This window comes from Populus euphratica, unplaced genomic scaffold, assembly GCF_000495115.2.
Source record: "Populus euphratica unplaced genomic scaffold, PopEup_1.0 scaffold1243.1, whole genome shotgun sequence".
Classification (NCBI taxonomy): Eukaryota; Viridiplantae; Streptophyta; class Magnoliopsida; order Malpighiales; family Salicaceae; genus Populus; species Populus euphratica.
This window is the reverse complement of record NW_011501090.1, coordinates 29,552-35,175: the sequence shown is the minus strand read 5'-3', so window position 1 is coordinate 35,175 and position 5,624 is coordinate 29,552. Positions and strand designations below refer to the sequence as shown.

The following is a 5,624-nucleotide window of genomic DNA, read 5'->3' as shown; positions in this document are numbered from 1 at the left end:
ACCCAATATAATAAGACCATTCTTTTTTTTTTTTCCTTAGGTAGGTCACCCATTACAATGAGACCAACATTTTCTTGGGTGGGTCACCCATTACAATGAGACTAATTCTCCATCTTTCTTATCCAAGTAGGTCACCCATGACAATGAGGCCATTCTTCCACTTGGGTAGGTCACCCATTACAATGAGACCACACTACACATATTTTTTTAGTTCCAATTGAATGAGGTTGCCGCATGGGATCTCAAGTGACTTTGGTTAAAGGGAATCGCTAGGTGGGGTTTCAAGTTGACCAATTTACATATATTATTTTATTCTAGTGAGAGGAGGTTGCTAGATGGGATCTCAAGTAGCTTTGATTAAAGTGAATCGCCAGATGGGATCTCAAGTAGCTTTGATTAAAGTGAATCGCCAGATGGGATCTCAGGTGGCTTTGGTTAAAGGGAATCGCTAGGTGGGGTTTCAAGTTGACCAATTTACATATATTATTTTATTCTAGTGAGAGGAGGTTGCTAGATGGGATCTCAAGTGGCTTTAGTTAAAGGGAATCACCAGATGGGATTTTAGCTTGATCAAGCTACATATATTATAGTTCCAATTGAATGAGGTCGCCAGATGGGATCTCAGTTGGCTTTGGTTAAAGGGAATCGCTAGATGGGATCTCAAGTAGCTTTGATTAAAGTGAATCGCCAGATGGGATGTCAGTTGGCTTTGGTTAAAGGGAATCGCTAGGTGGGGTTTCAAGTTGACCAATTTACATATATTATTTTATTCTAGTGAGAGGAGGTTGCTAGATGGGATCTCAGGTGGCTTTGGTTAAAGGGAATCGCTAGGTGGGGTTTCAAGTTGACCAATTTACATATATTATTTTATTCTAGTGAGAGGAGGTTGCCAGATGGGATCTCAAGTAGCTTTGATTAAAGGGAATCGCCAGATGGGATTTTAGCTTGATCAAGCTACATATATTTTAGTTCCAATTGAATGAGGTCGCCAGATGGGATCTCATATTTCAGCTGTGGTAAAAGGGAATCACCAGCTGGGATTCCAGGTTGATCGAACTATAAATATAGTTTTCGGTTTTGCTTAAAGGAGGTCGCTAGAAGGGATCTCATATTTTAGTTTTGGTTAAAGGAGGTCGCTAGAAGGGATCTCATACTTTAGCTTTGGTTAAAAGGAATCGCAAGATAGGATTCTAGGTTGACCGAGTTGCAAAATAGATTTTTGGTTTTAGATAAAGGAAGTCACCAGAAAGGATCTCAGGTTAACTCAATCGTAACATCGATATTAGCTTTGGCTAAAGGAAATCGCCAAATGGGATTTTAGGTTGGCCAAACTACAAAAAATAGATTTTTTAAATAAAAGAGATCGCCAGAGGGGATCTTGGATTGGAATCTCAAGACGACTAAGTTTTGATCATAGTTTTTGGGCTAAAGACGATTGCTGTAAAAACAAAGTTTTAGATCGATCAATTTTGGAATACCAGTTTTGTTTATCTTTATAAAACTTAATATGCAAAACCCCTGCTCCGTAAGTATTATAAAGAGGGGGCATCTGTTGTAACCCATTTTGGGCCCCTCATGAAAATAAAAATAAACAATTAAAAAAAACTGAACAGTGTCGTTTTGACACTATTCCTCTTCCTGCATGCTGCTAGAGCCCTATGCCCCCTTAAAACAAGAAACAATGACTGCATGCTGCTCCCAAAACTTAAAGCCCCACGCCCCCTGCTCCCCATACACAGCGAGGCCTTCCCCATTCCCCCCTCCGCCTATAAATACTACCCTTAGCAGCTGTAATAGGGAGGTTTTGGGAGAGGAGGAAAAGCTTTTGGAAAATTGAATGAGGGAGAGAAGTATGAACGAGAGAAGTTTGAAGGAGAGAACTTAAAGAAGGGAAGGAAAGGATTTCTGAAACAGAGTGAGGGAAATACAAACGTAGCAGCACTGCCCACGCCATCATCATCCTTCCAGCTCATCCTCTCCCCATCCCAGCACTGCACGACAAAAAGGAAAAAAATACAATGAGACAGTGAGGGGACGACCGAGAGGAGAGGCCATCATACACAAAGGAGGACGAACAGCTGCGAGAAGGAAACACCCGAGATCAAGAGGAGAAGAACTGAATAGAAGAAAAGGAGGAAGGAAAATAGAGGCAGGCGCATCTGCAGAAAGGAGAAGAAATACTGCAGAAAACAATTGCTGACATTTGAGCTTCCAACCACTTCCACCGTCAGAGCCACCAAGAGACCTCGTCGGCTACTTCTCCACCACCACCAGCATCACTGGGAGTGTCTGCCATCGTCATCTACATCGTTTCTGCCACTAGGTTTGTCCACCCCCTCTCGTCGCTGTGCCTGCACCATTTCCTCGCATTTTACTGTTAATGTTACTATTCACGTGAATTATATTCCATGTGAATAGTGAATTTTGCCAAAAAAATAAAATAATAAAATAAAAATTCTTCAAAAATTATTCCAGTTTTGTTATTGCATTCTGATCAATATCGGTTTGTATTTTTATACTGTAAAGAAACAAATCCGGTATTAAAATACTCGATTTTTATCAAGTCATCAAAAAACAAATAAAAATATATAAAAATAAAAATGTTTTGTTTTCATGCATACGGCCTAGTCTCTCCAATATATAGATATATATAAATCATCACATCATATTTTCGTACAACAAAGAAAATTTCAAAAAATATATGTATTAGCATGCATTTTGGCTTTAATAACCAGTTTATTCAAGCCATGAGAACTAGGTCAATATTTCAAAAATTAAAAAAAAAAATTATTTTGTTTTCTTTTAATATTTGGGGTTACGATCTTATACGTAAGACATATTCTGGATATTAAATTCTTTTATTAACGTCAAAATTACCTAATAAGATAAGGATCTCCTTATTGAGGAGGACTTTTCTTAAACCATACCAACAATTAGAAAACACGACAAAACCTTAGATTTATCAGACAATAAAACAATGCAGCTTACCTTAGGTAAGACGTATTTGGATTGCTAATACCTTCCCTTTACGTAACTAGTCCCCATACCCGATCTCTGAGACCAGTTGGGGTTCCTAGTGACCAAAATACTAGGTGACGACTCCCATTTCGTTTTCCACCAGCAAAAGACTAGATTTTCTTGTCCCCCTATATTTGCCAGATAGATATTATACATCATTTCTTGATAAAAGTGGAAAACGCGTCGCGACGCCGCACACGTGTGACACCTAGGATTAGTCTGCTATGATATATGAACTTGGGTACTAAGTCTAAGGGAAGGAACCCTTGGCCAATACAGATAATACCTTTAGATATATCTATAGAGTGCCAAAGAGAAATAGTACAGATCTCTTGAAGTCTATGTTTGATTTGAAATAAATTTAAAATTTATGAATTTAGAGACAACCAAGATAGAAATCTAAGGAGATTCAATATGCTTAAGAGCTCATTTTTCCTTTAGTATTTCAAGTGTTTGTGACTCATAAATTGCAAGGAAGAGAAACCAAAAAAAAGAGTTAGAAATCTAATGAAATTGAAAGTGCTTTAGAAGCTCATTTTTGCCTTAATATTTCATATTTTCTTGACTCATAAATTGTGGAATCAAAATTTAAAATGTCCCCAATTATAATTGAGGCATCTTTCAAGGATCTGCAATTAAATTGTTCTAAATAAAATTTAGGCATAAAACTACCCTTATATTAAAAATAACCAAGTTGTATTCCTATTAACAATATTATGGACATTTAACTTTCATAGGTTTTTTTGCCCTTATATTATTAAGGGATATTGGCTTGTTACTCCTAAAAAAATATTTTTTGATATTAACCGCCTGGACATTAACAGCAGACAAATGACAGATTATTCTTGATAATATTTTAAATATTAACCCCTTTGAGGTTTCTTTATCCAAATATTTGTAGTGAATAAGAATAAATTATTCCTAATAATATTTTGGATATTAACTCCTTTGGGATATCTTTATCCAAACATTAATACTAAATAATAACAAATTATTCCTAATAATATTTTAAATATTCACCCTTTTGGGATTTCTTTATCCAAACATTAACAGTGAATAAAAACAAATTATTCCTAACATTAATAGTGAATATAGATGAATTCTCATAAATAAGATTTTTATATTTTTTTGGAAGATTAGCCAAACCCTTTGGAATATACAAACATATTGTAAAATCCAGAATTGCAAGCAAATAATTTTTGATGTGTTTAAGAAATCCAGAAGTGCAAGAAAATAATTTTTGATGTGTTTAAGAAATCCATACGAAAACACATTTTTGAAACTTCAAATATTTGTTTTTTAAAATAAAAAAACGTTAAAAACATGTTAGGGTTTTGGTTGTATACATGAAAACAAAAAACATTTTATTTTATATTTTTTTTGATGTCTTGGGGTATTTTCATACCAGATTTGTATCTTTACAGTATAAAAATACAAACCAATATTGATAAAACATACATCAACAAACTTTCAGAAAATCAGAGATTTAAATAATTCTTTGAAGAAAATTTTTCGAACGGCTAGACCCGGCCCACAAGGAGACTGGGCCGAAATTAGCCCAAAATAAAATGGGCCTACTTTCTACAGGGCTGGACTCAATACAGTAACCAGTTAATTAATTAGTCAGCTAGTGTGCACCTACATAGTACTGGGTAATTATTTTCTTGCTTGGAAAATGTGCATAGTGCACGTTCTGCATGCAAGAAGATGAACACTAAAAAGCGATAAGGGGTAGAGGGCTAACCTGTGGTGGCTCTAAAGTGGTGTTGCTGATCGGAAGATGGCTGAAATGGTGGTTGGCCTTGTTTCCTTTTTTCTGTCTCTTTTTTCCTACTATGTTCTCCTCTGCTTCTCTTTTCTTCCTTTTGCTTCTCATGGGGCTCTTGTTGACGAGGAGGGTAGTGGCAATTGGTAGCGATGCTAGTGGCGGTGGAGAGGAAGTCGATGATGCCCCACGGTGGTTATAAAGGTGGCAGTCACTGGGAAGCCCGATGAGAACTGCTATTTTCTTCTTCTTCTTCAACATGTGAAGGCATAGGTTGCTGCCTTTTCTTCAATGGTGCTGCAATGAGTGGGAGGCAGATGATGAGCTGAGGAAGGATGACGATGGCGTGGGTTGTGCTGTTGTGTTTGTGCTCCTAGTGGGGTTGGTGTCATAGTGGCCGGCTATGGTCGCTCTTCCTCTTCTCTACTGCTTTTGCATTATGTCTCCTCTTCTCTGCCACTTCTGCATTATGTCTTTTCCTTGTTCAGTCACCTTGCTTCTCTGCCTCTTTTTCTAAGTGACGATTCTCAAAGCAAGGTGGGAAGTGGTAGTGTTGTTTCAAATGGTGGAGAGTGACACTAGAGAGAGATGTTACAATTCTTCTCTTCCCCTCTATTTTCCTTCTTTCTCTTTTGTTCCCTACGTTCTCCCTCTCTCGTCTCTCATTCTTCCCCTTCCTATTCTACACTCTCATAGTGCCTCTACTCATTTCAAACTTCCCTCCCTTGTTAGTTTTTCAAAAGCCCCCCCTCTTTCTTCGAAAAAAAACCTCTTTGGCGTTGGTGTTGGGCACAATCTTTATAGGGCAAAAAGGAGTGGGGGTACGCGTCCCTGTTGTTGC

General features: G+C 37.4%; 1 pseudogene; it reads left to right on the top strand.

The window, feature by feature from the left end:
• Positions 1–5,359, top strand: part of LOC105117221 (uncharacterized) — a 9,616-nt pseudogene extending 4,257 nt beyond the window's left edge.
• The last annotated feature ends 265 nt before the right edge of the window (positions 5,360–5,624 follow it).